Source organism: Triturus cristatus, chromosome 9 (genome assembly GCF_964204655.1).
Source record: "Triturus cristatus chromosome 9, aTriCri1.1, whole genome shotgun sequence".
Lineage (NCBI taxonomy): Eukaryota > Metazoa > Chordata > Amphibia > Caudata > Salamandridae > Triturus > Triturus cristatus.
Window position 1 is genome coordinate 455,697,602 of NC_140592.1, and position 17,951 is coordinate 455,715,552.

Sequence of the window (17,951 nt, forward strand, 5' to 3'; positions counted from 1 at the left end):
ATAGCGTTCATAGACAGTATATCCAAGTAATAGCAAACCATTAACAAGCAATGACAAAGCTGACATGTTTCAGCTTGCTGATCCATTAGCTTTGCCAATGCTTTTTTCTGATGATATGCAGTATGGGGAAAAAGCCAAAAAAGTAAACAAATACATTAGGTGCAAACATGTGGATGCTGCTAATGGTCAAATCATTACACAGATGCACACATGGATGATGACATGCGTCCACATGTAACACCACACATTGTATTGTATTGTAATTGCATTTATATAGCGCTTACTACCCCAGACAAGGCGTCAAAGCGCTTTTTCGGCGAGCAGCACGCTACTCCAGGACCCATAAAGGATTAGTGTTGAATTAGTATAGTGAAATATGAAAGTAATTAAAGTGGTGGATAGGTTAGTCAGTTATTTGACTTTGGAAGGACAGAAGAGGAAAAAAAGATTTGTATTTATATAGGGCTTGTTACCCCTGATGGGGTGTTAAAGCGCCTTTTTGGGGGGAAGGGGGCAGTAGCAGGCTACTCGGGAAACCCATAAAGGATTAGTGGTGAATTAGTATGGTGAAATATGAAAGTAATTTAAGTGGTGGATATTAGTCAGCTATTTGGAGTGAGAAGGATAGTGGAGGGAAAGGTTTGCATTCATATAGGGTGTTGAAGCGCTTTTCTGGCAAGTAGCACGCTACTCCAGAACCCATAAAGGATTAGTGTTAAAAATTAGTATTGTGGAATATGAAGTCATTTGAGTGGTGGATATGTTATTCAGTTATTTGGATAGAGAAGGGTAGCGGCAGGATAGAAGAGGGAAAGAGGTTTGTATTTATTTGGTGCTTGCTACCCCTGATGCGGTTTGAAGCGCTTTTTTGGTGAGTAGCTCGCTACTCCGGAACCCATAAGGATTAGTGTTGAATAAGTATAGTGAAATATGAAAGTAATTTGAGTGGTGGATATGTTAGTCAGTTATTTGGATTGATAAGGGTTACATGCGTGCACCAGCAGTATGACGCCGTCAATTGCTTTGCTCTTTTCATTTAATGATCATTTTGGGGGACGCCACTTGATCGGTCAATAAAAAATGAAATTTTCTTAGCACAAAAATAAAATAAAAAAGGAATAGGGGTGTGAGGGAGCAACCGAGGAGCGAAGGTGAGGAGGGAAAAAGTAGCACATGAAGAAGAGAAAAACAAGAGAGTGGCAGTAAAAGCAAACAAGCAAGAGGGCAACATGGGGCAAGGGAGGAGCACACAAGGGAGAAAACACGGAGCACAGAGGTGGGGAAGATGCACGAAAGAGAGCAGCAAATGAGGGCGAGAGCAACATGAGCACGGGGTAGGTATCTAGGCTGGGAGAAGCATAAGAGGGAGAGAGCTGGAAAACACAAGGTCTTATGTAGTGCTTAGCCAAAAAGAAACAAAAGCAGTCCCCTAAAAGTGGCCAGCGGAAGGATACAAGCCAGCCAACCAAAAAGATAGTAAAAAGGCTACGCCACAGAGGAAGGCAAGCCGCTGAATAACAAGCAAGCAAATGAGTGACGATAATGCCAACCAAAGGTAAGCAATAGACGACCTGTAAGCCCACTGTAAGTTCTGCTTCACCCACAAAGGACCTTTCACGACAACCAGAGAGCTTGCGCTGTTTGGTGGGTGAGACCTAAAAATACATGAAAGTAAGTGACCGATATGAAGGTCGCTCTCACTGTGTTTTTTCAAGAATTGTTGAACTGACGTCTTCTAGACATCTAAGCTGTTTTTGGTCAGACCTAAACAGAAATTAATTGAAAATTACTTTGTTCTATTACATCAAGAGTGTTTTCTCAGTCAGACTAAAAATTCTGTGAAAATCCGGGAATATTCCGGTATTTTTGTTCCCCTGTGCGTGTGATGTATATACCCCACTCACCCACCCATCTGCATGATTTGTTAGCCACACTGGATGCCCAAATCGCTATTCTCTTTCCTTGTGTATTAGATGCAACTTTGCACCTAGTGTCTGGACAGCCCGCCCCGTACAGTATGTGAGCAGTAGAGTTCTCCACCAAGCTCACAGCCATCACCTCACTTCCGTGTGTTAGAGGTCTTTTCCCACTTGCTCACTCCCGGTGTTTTGAATTCATTTTTCCGACCTAATTTCCTGGGATGTCGGATGCCTTCCAAACACCTCCTCCCTGCCATGCCAGTCGAGTGCGTTTTCTCACCCACTTGCCAGATATCCCATGCCTTCCATGTTGGATGCATTTTCTCACCTGCTGTCCTGTCTTTCCTCAAACGTCTTTTCTTACTTTCCATTCGCCTACCCCTCTTCAACAACCATGTTATGGCTCCGCATCCTACCTGGAGCTCTCAGACGTGCAGTCTTCTTGGACGTCCTTCGAGCTGCTTGCTTCAGAAGTGTCTGAAAAGGGTTTAACAATGACCTCTTCTCTTTTATCATATGCACATGCCTGTGGTTACACACTATTTTCAGAGTTCTGAGTCAGCAACAATGTAAAACTTCCTATTTTTCTCTACACGATATCGTAGATTGGGGGCTGGGGAGGCATTTGGTGTTTAAGCGAGTGACTGTGGATGAGACGGCGTTGCGAGGGTTAAGTGAATAGCGCTTGGTCAGCAGTTCTAGCCAATGGAAGAAACAGTTTCACTTCTGTTCTTTGAGGAAATCGAAGGATCATTGTGTATATTGAGAAAGAAAAACATCAAGACATTTTTTTATGTAGACTCATTAGAAAAATCGACAAATTATACACAATATAGAATGTAGCGATTTTTTTGAGTTCATGGTTCATAGCAAATGTACTGAATTGTTTGCACCAAAAACAACTTCAGGAGTTAAAATATGTCGACTAAAACTCTGCACTCTGATATCTCGTCAGCTGCAATTTAAGAGAAGAACGTGATGTCAAATTCAAAAACAAGCATTGGCAAAGTCAATAGGTCTAGCCCATGCAAGAGCTATTGGCTTTGCCAATATGTTTAGGCCATGTCGTACACTAGCATGGCTGCTGTTCAACATGGCTAATAGAGGGGTAAAAGGAGATTGGCGCGAAGTAAACGGCGTAAAGTGTCATGGTGTAGAGGTAGAGTGGAGTGTCATGGAGTGGCGTGGCATAGTATTTTGGAGGGAGTAGAGTGTCGTAGAGTGGAGTGGTGTAGAGTGGCATAGAATGGAGTAATGGAGTGGCCATAGAGCGGAGTAGTAGGTTGTAGAATAGACCGGAGTAAAGTGGCATGGAGTGTCGAAGTGAGTTGCGTAGAACTTTGTAGAGTGGAGTAGAGTTTAATGGAGAAGAACGTCAGTGTAGAGTGGCCTACAGTGAAGTGGCATAAAGTACAGTGGTGCAGAGTAGATTGGCATGGAGTGCAGTGGCTTAAAGTGCATTGATTTGGAGTAGAGTGGTGTAGAGTGCAGTGACGTAGAGTAAAGTGGCGTAGAGTAGAGTGGAGCGGTGCAGGGTGGAGTGCAGGGTCGTAGAGTGCAGTGGCGCAGATTAGATTGTTTCAGAGTAGAGTGAAGTGATGCAGGGTAAAGTGGAGAGGTGCCAGACAGAGTGCAGAGGTGTAGAGTAGAGTGCAGTGACGTGGAGTGCAGTAGTGCAGAGTAGAATAGAGGGGCATAGAATGTAGCAGCGTCGAGTACATTGGCATAGAAGAATGGTGAAGAGTAGAGTGCAGTGGCATAGAGTGCAGTGGTGCAAAGTAGCCTTAGAGTTCAGTGGAGGAGAGTGCAGAGTAGAGAGAATAGAGAGCCTTGAGTGCAGTGATGTACAGTGCATTGGCATAAACTGCAGTAGTGTGGTATGTTGCACAGTAGAGTGCTGTAGAGAGAAGTGGAATACAGTACAGTGGTGCAAAACAGAACCGAGTGGTGTAGAGGGCAGTGACTGAGCACAGTGGTGTAAAGTGCCGTATTGTGCAGTGGCGCACATTGCAAGTGCATAGAGTGTTGCAGAGAAGAGTATAGTGGTGTAGAATTCAGTGTACCTGGCATACAGTGCAGTGGCATAGAGTGCATTGGTTTTGAATAAAGTGGTGTAGAGTATATTCGGTAAAGTGCAGTGGTTTAGGGCACTGAGCAAAGTGGTGTAAAGAGGCACAGCATAGAGTAGAGTGGCATAAAGTGCAGTGGTGTAGAGTAGATTGTTTCAGAGTAGAGTAGAGTGGAGTGGTGCCAGGGTAGAGTGTAGTGGCAAAGAGTAGTGGTGTAGAATGCACTGGCAAAGAGTGGAGCCGTGCAGAGTGGAGTGGAGTGGCCTAGACTGGAGTGGTGTAGAGTAAAGTGGCAAAGAGTGTATAATAAAGCAGAGTGAATTGGCATGGAGTACAATACAGTACAGAGGTGTAGAGAAAAGTGACGTAGAGTGCAGTGGTGCACAGTAGATTAGCGTGACTTAGAGTGTAGTGGCATAGAGTTGTGCAGTGACACAGAGTGCAGTGGTGCAGAGTAGAGTGGCAGAGAGTGCAGCGGTGCAGAGTAGAGTGCCAGAGAATAGAATGGCGCAGTGTAAAGTGGTATAGAGAGCAGTGGTTACAGTGCAGTGGCATAGAGTGGTGCAGAGTAAAGTGGCACAGAGAGGAGTGGCGTAGATTACAGTGGCTTAGAGTAAACTGGCATAGAGTAGAGTGTTGAAGAGTAGCGTATAGTGGCGTACAATGCAGTGACTGAGCGTATTGGTTTTGAGTGCAGTCGCATATAGAGGAGTGCAGTATCATGGAGTGCAGTGATGCAGAGTAGATTAGAATGGCTTAGAGTGGATTGGCATTGAGTGCGGTGATTTAGAGTGGAACGGTGCCAAGTGGAGAGGTGCAGAGTAAAGTTGTGTAGACTGTAGTGGCATAGAGTGCAGTGACATAGCACAGATTGGTGCAAAGCTCAGTGGCAGAGAGTGCAGTGTTGCAGAGTAGACTGTTGTAGAATGCAGAAGTGTACCAAAGAGTGCATTGGAATAGAGTGCAGTGGAGTAGAGTAGAGTGGTGCAGAGTAGAGTGGCATAGAGAGCAGTGGCGCTGAGTAGAACAAAGTGGCATAGTGCACAGTGGTGTAGAGTACAATGATGTAGAGTGCCGTGGCATAGAGTGTTGTAGAGTATAGTGGCATAGAGTGCAGTGATGCAAATAGATTAGTGCAGAGGGCAGTGGCGTAGAGTGCATTGGTTTTGAGTAAAGTGGCGTACAGTGCAATGGCATAGAATGCACTGGTTAGAGTGGAGCAGGTTTGAAGCAGAGTAGAGTGGATTGTTTCAGAGTAGAGTGAGGTGACCTACTGTGGAATGGTGCACGGTAGAGTGGAGTGGTGCAGGGTGGAGTGACATAAAGTACAGTGGCATAGAGTGCAATAGTGCAGAGTAGACTTGCGTGGTGTATTGCGGATGGCATACAGTGCACTGCATGAACAGAATTGAGTGCAGTGGCATAGAGTGCAGTGGCATAGAGAGCAGTGGCATAGAGTGCAGGGTTGCAGAGTTTAATGGTAAAGAGTGGAGAGGCGTGGAGTAGTATTCAGTGGCATAGAGTGGAGTGGTGTAGAGAGCAGTGGCACATAGTACAGTAGAGTGCATTGGAATACAGTGATGCAGAGTAAAGAGGCATAGACTGAAGTAGCGTAGAGTAGAATGCAGTGATGCAGTGTAGAGTAGTGCAGTGTGGAGTAGCATAGTGTGAGTGGTGCGGAGTAGAGTGTAGTGGCGGGGAGTGGCGCAGAGTAGAATGGAATGGAGTAAAGTGGAGTATGCATGGTAGGGTAGCACACTGCAATTACGGACAACACATCTTTAATTGAAAAGACCATTACATTTGGGCAGACATACAGTTTTACTGATAAAAGTATACAGTGCACAAAGTATATTGTGTGGAAATGTCATCATCTGGTGTATTGATTTGTTTTGATGGTATTAAACAATTTATTTCCACCACACTTCAGAATTACCCCCAGTAGCCAGCATGATTATCACACAATCTCTCACTCTGAAGTCAGAGAAAGAAATTTAAACATCCAGCTCCCTAAAAGATTGAGCCTAACATTTGGCCTCGGTCTTTGAATGCAGAGCAAATGATAAGAACAAGATTTAAAGGCCTGTTTTGTTTTAAGGGAGCACCCGGAGGGATACTGTAAATAAGGTTTGGACAATGGGAGGGACAAACTCAAGCTGGACATCCAGAAACAAATAAAGCCAGCAAATAGAAAGCCAGAAAATGTGTTACAAATCACAAATCCAATGGTAAGCAATGGGCAAATGCATTCCTAGGCCAGGCTTCTGAATGTCCCCAAGAGGTCTTTACCAAACCAGACAGATGCGCTGTGTGGTAGGCTTTAATCTAACTAGAACCACACCGTCATTCACACACCCATTCAATCTCTCACACACCCACTCACAGACCCAAAAAAACACTACCACACCCACTCAGAGACCCACAAAGCCACCCACACAACAAGTCATACACCCACTCACAGACACCACAGCCACTTTACACCTACAAAACCACTCCCATATCCACTCATAGACCCAGACACCCACTCGCCTATACATTCACACAAAACCAAAAGGTTACAGGGCCGTTAGAGTTAGGAAATAGCATTTTTTTTAAACGCATGAAATTCACTTAAAAAACAAAGGTTACAGCGACGTTATAGTAAGGTTCAGATTTTACCCACACAAGACCACAGATATGCAGCAGTTACAGGTATAGTTAGCTCAAGTAATTATAACTCATGTCCTAAGCCAACTATAACTCACACCATCACCATGCACTGCTAATTAGCTCGAAAATTACATCAGTCACGATATCTTCTAGCACATCATTGATGATATCACTGCAACATTTGCAGTGAAATTATTGATGAGAAAACTATGCATGGCGGGGGTGAGAGTTATAGTTATCTTAAGGTACGAGTTACAGTCCTTGAGATAACTAGGACTGCAACTGCGGAATGTCTATGGTTTCGTTTGTGTAACATCTGAACCGAACAATAATGCCCCTGTAAACTTTGTTTTTTTGTGTGTGTGTATATATATATATCCAATCGAGTTGTGCTCTAAGCTTGAAGACCCCACACACGACGTGTAAGTGAAACACTTTATTCTCTTACAGGCAGCAGCAAATTCACAGATTGTCAGCCCAGCGCATTTTCTGCCGGTAAATGCCATACGCGTTTCGGGAGTCGTTCCCTTGTTCACTGGCTTCGGCAAATGGTGGAGAAAGCCTTTCACATTGTGCACTCGCGATGATATTGACAAAGTCCCGCCCCCTATGGGCGTACGCCTTAGTGCATTTTGGTTATGGTGGTTTGCTTTGTTAAAATCCGTAATGGCAACAGACTCTCGTTCTCCCTTGAGTGATGACAACCCATCGGGTGGCTGTTGCAGGCAAAGAGTGGTCCGCTGCTTCGTTTCTGCCTGATAGAGAGGCCACGTCGTTCTCGTTGTGCACCTGATAGTGCAAGTGCACAGACCTGCTCTGTCGGCAGTGGGGAGTCCTCGTGACCGGAGCAGGCCACTATATATCCAATCGAGTTGTGCTCTAAGCTTGAAGTCGTTCCCTTGTTCACTGGCTTCGGCAAATGGTGGAGAAAGCCTTTCACATTGTGCACTCGCGATCACTTACACGTCGTGTGTGGGGTCTCCAGCTTAGAGCACAACGAAGCAGCGGACCACTCTTTGCCTGCAACAGCGACCTGATGGGTTATCATCACTCAAGGGAGAACGAGAGTCTGTTGCCATTACGGATTTTAACAAAGCAAACCACCATAACCAAAATGCACTAAGGCGTACGCCCATAGGGGGCGGGACTTTGTCAATATCATCGCGAGTGCACAATGTGAAAGGCTTTCTCAACCATTTGCCGAAGCCAGTGAACAAGGGAACGACTCCCGAAACGCGTATGGCATTTACCGGCAGAAAATGCGCTGGGCTGACAATCTGTGAATTTGCTGCTGCCTGTAAGAGAATAAAGTGTTTCACTTACACGTCGTGTGTGGGGTCTTCAAGCTTAGAGCACAACTCGATTGGATATATAGTGGCCTGCTCCGGTCACGAGGACTCCCCACTGCCGACAGAGCAGGTCTGTGCACTTGCACTATCAGGTGCACAACGAGAACGACGTGGCCTCTCTATCAGGCAGAAACGAAGCAGCGGACCACTCTTTGCCTGCAACAGCGACCCGATGGGTTATCATCACTCAAGGGAGAACGAGAGAGTCTGTTGCCATTACGGATTTTAACAAAGCAAACCACCATAACCAAAATGCACTAAGGCGTACGCCCATAGGGGGCGGGACTTTGTCAATATCATCGCGAGTGCACAATGTGAAAGGCTTTCTCAACCATTTGCCGAAGCCAGTGAACAAGGGAACGACTCCCGAAACGCGTATGGCATTTACCGGCAGAAAATGCGCTGGGCTGACAATCTGTGAATTTGCTGCTGCTTGTAAGAGAATAAAGTGTTTCACTTACACGTCGTGTGTGGGGTCTTCAAGCTTAGAGCACAACTCGATTGGATATATAGTGGCCTGCTCCGGTCACGAGGACTCCCCACTGCCGACAGAGCAGGTCTGTGCACTTGCACTATCAGGTGCACAACGAGAATGACGTGGCCTCTCTATCAGGCAGAAACGAAGCAGCGGACCACTCTTTGCCTGCAACAGCGACCCGATGGGTTATCATCACTCAAGGGAGAACGAGAGTCTGTTGCCATTACGGATTTTAACAAAGCAAACCACCATAACCAAAATGCACTAAGGCGTACGCCCATAGGGGGCGGGACTTTGTCAATATCATCGCGAGTGCACAATGTGAAAGGCTTTCTCCACCATTTGCCGAAGCCAGTGAACAAGGGAACGACTCCCGAAACGCGTATGGCATTTACCGTCAGAAAATGCGCTGGGCTGACAATCTGTGAATTTGCTGCTGCCTGTAAGAGAATAAAGTGTTTCACTTACACGTCGTGTGTGGGGTCTTCAAGCTTAGAGCACAACTCGATTGGATATATATATATATATATTCACTTAAAAAACCATAGGTTTCACACATGTTATAGTTAGCTGTACATTTCACTCGTAAAAAACCAATGAAATTCCACATTATAGTTAGATCAGGTAACTATAACTTGCGCGACCGCAATCCACAATGTGTAATTTCAGATGTCATCATTGATGTCATGAGTGATGTCACTGACCATGTCATGAGTGATGTAATATGTGACGTCATGAGCAGTTTATTGTGGGCGCGCAAGTTATAGTTACCTGATCTAACTATAACGTGGAATTTCATTGGTTTTTTACGAGTGAAATGTACAGCTAACTATAACATGTGTGAAACCTATGGTTTTTTAAGTGAATATATATATATATATATTCACTGAAAAAACCATAGGTTTCACACATGTTATAGTTAGCGGAAATTTTACTGATAAAAAACCAATGAAATTGCCCCGTTATAGTTAGTGCTGGCAACTATAACTCACGCGACCGCAATCCTCTGCTGATGCTAATACTGTATTTAGACACTTATTTGCCCATGTCTTCTTCCATACATTTTTAGCTATACATATATTACAAATATTTTTTTTTCATAAAGACACATATGTCATCAGCAGAAGATTGCGGTCGCGTGAGTTATAGTTGCCAGCACTAACTATAACGGGGCAATTTCATTGGTTTTTTATCAGTAAAATTTCCGCTAACTATAACATGTGTGAAACCTATGGTTTTTTCAGTGAATTTGCAAGGTTTTTTAAATGCTAATTCCTAACTATAACGTGTGTGAAACCTATGGTTTTTTCAGTGAATTTGTACGGTTTTTTAAATGCTAAGTGACTTTACGCCATTCGTGGCGTGCGCGCCCACTTAACGCAGTTCGTTCCGTGCGCGCACGGTGCGCTTCGCGCACCGTGCGCGCACAGTGAGCACGCGGTGCGCTTCGCGCACCGCGCACCCACTTTACGCAGTTAGTGCCGTGCCCACGTTACGCTAGATGGGCCATGTACGCACGATGCGCTTCGCGCACCGTGCGCACATGGAGGACATATTATGCGCTTCCTTGTGATAGGTAATCTGTTGAAATTTTTTGGGAAATTTCTGTGCTCTGATAAGCCATGCACAAATGGTGGGCTTCGGCCACCATTTGCACAAGGGGTGGAGAAAGTGTGGATAGTGTTTTTTTTATTTTTATTTTTTTACCGTACGCTTACGGTAAGCGTACGGTAAGCGTACCCCGCGAAATTGCCGAAAAAAAAATAATGCCGTTTTTGCTCTTGGGGGATGTTTGGGGACTCCCTCAACATGACTATGTGAGAGGGAGTTGTCAAAACATCCCCGTAACATGTTTTTGGCCATCATGTTTGATACATAACACTCAGTGCGGTAGACAAAATGGCGGACGCCGCTTCCTGGTTTCTGCCGATTCGAATGTTTACTAAGATCTAAGAGCCAATCAGAATCGCGCTCGCGCACGCCACCGTACGCTTACCGTAAGCGTACGGTAAGCGTACCGTAAGCGGGCTCAGATATATATATTGATTTAAAGGCTATTTTCTCAGAATCTACTGAACAGATTTACACCAAACCTACAAAAGGCACTTCCTTGACCTAGGGACTACCTCTCTGCCAAATTTCTAGTAATTCTGTTCAGCCGTTCGGGCTGTAGCTCGTTCTAAAGGTCCTATGGAAAAATGCATGGGAAAAACGCGTTTTGGGACCCCCCTTTTATCTCAGCCCCCGCTTGACGAATCCCCCCGAGACTTTCAGGGTAGGAGCGGAGCGTAGCGCCCCACCTATTTTGAGAAATTCGCGAGGATTCGTCGACCGGCGCCAAAGTTATTCAAAATAGAATGTTGAGGTTTTCCTATGGAAACGTGGTCCTAACTATAACTACCTACTGGCGACCGCCAGTAGGTAATATATATATATATATATATATATATATACACACGCACATACGAGAGGGATAGAGAGTTTAACGACGTTATACATTGGATTTACACTTACCAATTTAACTAAGAAATATGCAAAACTAATGATGATATAAGCACTTGTAACTAACAAGTTGGACTAAACGCGTATGGTACACCGATTCAAACCAAGTATGACTTCAATGAATTGATCAGCTCCCATACAAGGATCGGGATCACCTAAAATAAAGGGGATGAAAATAGTCAAAGGTAAATGAGGGTGGGGTTCAATGGGCTACTAGCGAATGCCAGGAAGGAAACACTCACTGGGTCCCTGAAGCGTCAGCTGATGGAGGAAACCTTGCGATCGTAGGCATCCCTGAACCGCTTGGGGAGATCAGGATGCCCAAGGTGAGTATCAGCAGTGCCAAAATGGCTCCTGATGGTGTGTGGAAAGTAGAAATGAAAGAGATATTCAAACACACTGTATATGAAAATGGTAATACAAGTTATGGGTTGGAAAGGTTCGACCAGAATAGTGATAACATTTTTTTTTTTTTAAACGCAAATTTGGGCATGCACCAATGATTTAAAAAAACTAAAAGAAATGTAAAAAAGCGGGGGGTGATAAAACCAGTACCAAAAAGTCAGAGCTTTGGTTCACTCGACTACAAGTAGGAATGTGTGTATTAGGTAACTTGCTGGCAGTGGATAAAAGGTCATAAGGTTCATCGTGTGAGATATGGAAAGGTACGGTCAAATTACACGATCCTGGCAATATGAATCTGGAACAATTTCCAATGTGCGCAATTACAATGTCACAAGAGAAACAAGACAAGGGAAGAACAAACATAGAATACAGACAGCATAATTGTGTTGAAGCATAATCATTTCCAACACAGGGTATAGTACTATCACATATATATACACACATATTAATACACTGGCCAATAAGGGGCTATGACTCTGGTATATATCACAGAGTTACATTCTTCCATGGAGTTTACACCATTCTCAATTCTGTTGCGCTTAAGGATCTAATGGCATTCTGCTTAGTTTAATAGGGCATCGGTGTCCCATCCCCGTGGAGGTTGTGTCACAAATTCAATGATTTGCCAGGGCAGATCATTTTCTGTTCCATTTGTTATCAGTAAAATGTGTGACGAGGGCGGTAACATAACCCTACATCTAATCCGACTGAGATGTTGGCAAACCTGGTTTTAATTTTTTATGTAGTCTGCCCTTTATAAATTTAATTGCGGGGACAAACAAATTTACATTATTAGAATTTCAGTGCTGTGACTCCAGAGGGTGTATGTGATACCAAAGTGTTTGAATGATTTGGTGTTAGCAGTGGAGCTACACTGGATGCAATTTCCACAGTGGTAGTGACCCACAATTCTAGGTAGGCCCAACGAGGATGGCAAATCATTAGAATTCTATTTTTGTTTCTCCATCGCTGCATGAACCAAGTGGCCCCTGAGGCTTTTTCCTCTCTTAAATGAAAACATTGGAGGTTGACTAGAGAAGTCTATGGATTTAAAAAGAGGCCACTGTTTCATAATGATTTGAGTGACGGTGTTACTTTGTGCAAAAAATGTTGTGACACCCACCTGATGATCAGCCTAATTTTTTAGGGTGAATCCTACCAGACAAATCTGCTGTCGGGTTGCTAAAGACGCTGTGGGGACATTCTGAAAGCTTTCCTAGTAATGCATTCTGCTCATTGCTTACCACTCGCTTTATGATTTGTAACTCACATTTGCCTTCTTTCTATTTGCTGGTTTTATTTGTTTTAGGGCTTTAGGCTGTCCAACAGGTCTTTGTCCCTCCTGTGGACCATGGCCCCTTTGCCACCTCTCTGAGTCACTCCTTGTATTCTTCCACGAGTGCTCGCTTTCTGTAAACAGGCCCTTACATTTTGTTTTTATTTTGTCAAATGTGCTGTGCATTCAAAGATAGAGGTCAAATGTCCGGCTCAGTCTTCCGAGGGAGATTGGTGTTTACTTTTCTTTCTCCGACTTCAAAGTGAGAAAATGTATGCGACAATCTAGCTTGGTACTTGGGGCATGCTGTGGGAAAAGGCTGTAGGGTGTTATTTTTGTCTAGCACACAACAAAATGTAAATGTCTGTAAGTGAACTGTGAAAACACTTCCGAATATATATCAGAATTAGAAAGCAATTTTCTGAAGTTTGGTGGAAGCAAATATTTTAATATGATCAAAACAAATCAGTACACTAGGTGATGCCATTTCCACACATTTTAGTTTGTGTGCTGTATAGCTTTATCAGTCAGTCAAATAGCTTTATTTCGATAAAAAGTATCATAAAAGCAATTTCATTCATACAAAACAAAAATAAAAGATAAGACTTATCATAAAAACAGTATATACATTAGATCCAGTGATAATATACAAAGAATTAATCCTCTTGTTAATAAATAAATATTAACAGTAATATACTAATCCCTGAGCCAAAGTAAAAATTCATTTGTATACTTAGTGAGTTTTAAAGTGCAATTTGGTAAGTGAATTTAATTAAAAAGAGAATAAAAAAGGATACTTCTTATGCAGCTATTTGATATCATTTTTTTTTTAAAAGAGGAAAACAACATATGGAAATATATTCACATTTCCTTTTTACACCTCCATACGCAAGAACTTGGACCTAACAAGCCAGATACAGCCGAGGTACTTTGCCATGCCACAAACAAAGAGAGCTCTAGAATCTGATTTCAAAATCTGCTGGGCAGTAATATGAGCTGTAGTGCCCAGCTGTCTGCAAATTGGTTTGAGCCACTTTGATTTGGCCCTTGAGTATACCGGGCATGCAAACATAAGGTGGGCCACGCTCTCTTTTGGTGCCTCGCAGCAAGGGCAATCCGCGAAAGTCTGGCCCGGAGGGCTCCATTTTGCAGTAAGCTCACGTACTAAAAGTGAACCAACCCTAAACTGTTTATAGAGTGCCCTATCTCTTGGGATTCGAATAAAATCTAGGTACGGCTCTAAAAATATGTGTTGTTTCAACTGATAAAAATCATCTGCCATCCTACCTAGATTTGGATTACTAAATTCCTGCGTATCGACCCAAAGCCAGTAAGCTTTTTTGAGTTCATCCTTACTGGGTGGGTTCTGACCTTCCCAAGAGTTTCTGAATCCTAGTTGGAGCACATATTTCTTGACATTATTAAGCCAACTAACCCTGTGATTGCAGTCTAGACCAATTACTTCTTTGAGTGCGGCAGCATATTTGGCGAGTTCAGCAGTTCATAGCAGCCGGGCCCAATAAAGCAGTGGCCTCGATCTAGCAATATCTTTATAGGAGCGTCTTCCCATGTCACTCATCAAGGGCTTGGGAGTGGAACATTTTGGGGAATGCTCACTAGCTCTCTCAGAAACGTATGTTCCGAACTGCAGATCTATTGCACATTATTAAACACCCACAGTTTCGCACCATAAAGGGCAGAACTAACTGCCTTTGCAGCATAAACCGTGAGCGCTGCGGCAACAGGTCTGCTGTGTGAGCAGCGATGTTCCCTGCCTATTGCCCCAGCCACACGCTTGTGGTTTAAGAGCATCTTGTTAATGTGGGGATTCCACTGCATGGTATCAAAAAGTCGAATGCCCAAATAGTCAAAAGTGCTAACTCTTTCCAAAGGCATTCCACCCAGAGAAAAAATGTGCCTAAAGGGCTTGTAGGGGTTGAATGTCATTAGTTTAGTCTTCGCAGTGTTAATAATCAACCCCCTTAAGGAGCAGAAGAGACTGAATCTGTCTAAAAGCTTCTGCAGCCCGACCGGGGTCTTAGAAATCAACTGAGTATCATCTGCGAAAAGGAGTGTAGGTACCCTGTCTCCTGCCAAGGCCGGGGCGTCAGCTGGAGTTTCCTGGAGGAAACTAACCACCCCGTTCACATATAAGGAGAACAGCGTGGGCGCCATAACACAGCCCTGCCGTACTCCTCTATTCACTGGGATTCTGTCGTTTTTTTGTTCTTGTGATCCCCATCTCACTTGGGCGTAATTGCCCTCGTGCTATCGGAAAAGCAGATTCAAAATAAACACGGGCATACCCATCTCGCCCAAGACTTTCCATAATTGCTCCCGGGGAACCAGATCGAAGGCAGTCTTTAGATCGATGAAGGCAAAGTAAAGACTGCCTCCACCTATCACGACTACCTTCCAATAGATAAGCAGCAGCCTGAACACCGGATCCACTGTTCCAGTTCTGGTCCTAAAACCCGCCTGATATTGGGGAAAAACGTTCTCATCCTCAGCCCAGGAGTGGATTCTCTGCAGCAATACCCTACCAACTACTTTTTGAATAGCATCAATCAAACTAATTGGTCGGTAGTTGGCAGGGTCCTCCCTAGCCCCCTTCTTAAAAATAGGCCCTACTTCGGCTCCCTTCCACGACTCTGGTATGGGGTATCCTTTAGAGATAGAATTAATTAAAAGCATGATGTATTACGCCCAATCACTGGGGCTCGCATGAAGTAAGTCTCCCGGAAGACCATCCGGTCCAACGGCTTTTGATGGTACTAGTCTTTTGATTGCGCCTTCTACTTCATTTAGACTAAAATGGTCATCAGTGTTAGGGATTGGGCAGAAAATTGGTTGGACACAGAGTCTCCCTGGTGTGTTATGTCTGTCCCAGCATATAGATTCCTAAAATGACAAACCAGTCTTGGCTTGATATGTGAATTAAATCTGGATCGTTTCTATTGGCCCCCAACGAGATTCCAGAATAAATAGGCATCATTTGCTAAACTAGCATCTTTTAAGTTCTGCCAATATGATTCTTCCCATTTTAGCCCCTTTGTACTCCTTCCTGGCACATTGGACACGAGGAATATTTTTACTTTTAATAGCTAAGGCTCGAGCTTTCCTTCTTTGTCTACAGGTTTTTGAGAACCAGGCCTGGCTGCTTTTTGGGCGTGCTTTTCCGGGTTTGGGACCAGCAGTTGTTTTAAAAAAAGATCCCATCTGTTCTACAGTTCTCATATAGATGTCCAAAGCTTTCTCTGGGGCATCAGGATTAAGGGATGCTTCTTGTAGATCTGTTAAGCTTTCAGCCAGTACTCTGTTAATTCCAGCCATTTTTAGTTCGTTAACAGCTACTTTAGGCCACTTAAGATGTCTTCTGCTATTAGAGGGGACTACTTCCTTGGTCACCAAATTATTAAGTGCCTCAGGGGCAGAGCAGAAGGAGGTCCAATGGGCCTTCATGGTCATACAAAGGGGTTTCCGGTCGCTGTCGATAGTGGGGACAACTTCCATATCAATTGTGCTTCTCCACAATCTTACATCGATTAAAATGTAATGTAATCAATGCGAGATGGACAGCTAATTCTATTGTATGTACAAGCACCTTCAGGGTCTGATGGTGTTCTGCCATTTGCAGCCCTTAACCCAAATTCCAGAACAAGTGCGTTTAACTGTATTGCAACCCGTGATCATCTTTTGATAGGGGGAATGCTTAAGGGGGGAATACCCCATCTAGTATCATCTTCCTCTAGCCCCAACATATCCCCCGAACTGAGGGGCTCAAACGTACAGTTAAGATCTCCCGCTATCATGAGATGCGAGTCAGGGTGGCAGCTAGACAGCTCTTGCTCAAGAGATGAAACAATAGCTGAGGAGGCATCCCCCTTTGTCCCCCTTACATATACATTAAACAGCTCAAGGGATATGGCTCCTTTTTTCTAAGTAATAGTGAGCCTCATTATATCGGGGTTTGCACAGTTGTGTTCGATAATTCTACAGCCCGGAGCAATGTTAACCCAGACAATCAGGCCTCCTGAAGGGCGACCTCTCCCTATGGTGACAGCTGGCAAGAAGAAACAGATATAGCCAGATTTATAGAGGGGGACTAGGCTCCAGGTTTCCTGGAAGAGGCAGATATCTTGGCCTTCTATTAGTTTGTTCCAGTCGGGTAGTAACAATTTACTGTTAAGTCCGGCTACGTTCCAGGAAATAATCTTGAGCTGCGGGTGTGGGGTCAAAGCGGGAGCTACCTCTCGTAATTGCAGTGGTAAAGCAAGTAGAACAATAGGAGTTGCCCTATCTGTGCCCATTTTTGGTACTATAAGCTGGTCCCACAGTTCGTCAATGTTGCGGCCAGTATTAGCAGTGTGGATTAAGTTTATCGGTAATTGGTCAAGGGCAATTGAGAGGTGTGTGCAGCGGGTTCTCGTGTTGCTATCATGACAGGTCTCCCTATAGCTTTATCAGTAAAGCTGTATGTCTGTGCAAATGCAAAGGTCATTTCAGTTGAAAAAGTGTTATCTGATTATTAAAAACTGACCTATCCCCATTAACTGTTTTTGCTGTTAGTAAATTTTTAGCTGCCATGTGGAACATCAGAAGATGTCTTGTAGCAAAATGACTTTGCCTCCATTAATGTCTAGGGGCCTGAACCTTACAAATACGAGCTGCATTTCTGTTGATTTAATGCATAATTGATGAAATTGTTATGATTTTTAATTCTTACCGTAAATTTTAATAATATGTAAAGATTTGTTCTGTAATGTATTGCTACTTCTTTTATGACTTTTTAAGTCGAAATAAAGATAATGATGATGATGTTATCTGTATTGGCAGAGCACTCCCCCACCATGCATACTCCACTCTTTGCCACTCCATTCTTTGCTACTCTACTTCCTTCTACTCTCCAGAGCACTGCACTCTCCTTTTTAGTTTTTTAAAGAAATAAACCTCCAAAGAAGGCACTGTTTTGAAAACAAAAACATACACTGGCAAAGCCAGTAGATTTGGCTTTAATGTACTAACAAATGAAAACCCAAACATTTACAAATGCTGTTAGCACGCACTGTATGCACAAATGTTGCTTATCACAATATAGACTGTCCTACCATTTTTTATCAGTGCTGGTAAAAAACAGCAAACAAAATTGTTTACTGTGTAGAAAAAGAACTGAATGTGACAAACAGCATAGTTGAGTTTAGTTTTTCAGATTTAGAATAATCCTTTGTGAATTCTAATGGAAACACTTCCTGGAAGGCAGAACAACACATCACCAGTCTATTAGCATGTGAGAGAGTAATACTC

The 17,951-nt window shown here is 43.7% G+C and overlaps 1 protein-coding gene across 3 annotated transcripts in view; it reads right to left on the bottom strand.

Moving 5' to 3' along the window:
• Window positions 1-17,951, bottom strand: part of PLD3 (phospholipase D family member 3) — a 269,488-nt gene that overhangs the window by 182,089 nt on the left and 69,448 nt on the right. Inside the window, exon 1 of one of the 3 annotated variants that reach the window (XM_085625367.1) lies at window positions 2,336-2,567. The exons of the other annotated variants lie outside the window; for them this stretch is intronic. The gene's annotated coding sequence lies outside the window, so the exon portion shown is untranslated. Of the gene's footprint in view, window positions 1-2,335; window positions 2,568-17,951 lie in introns of those variants that run through there. 3 annotated transcript variants of the gene reach the window in all.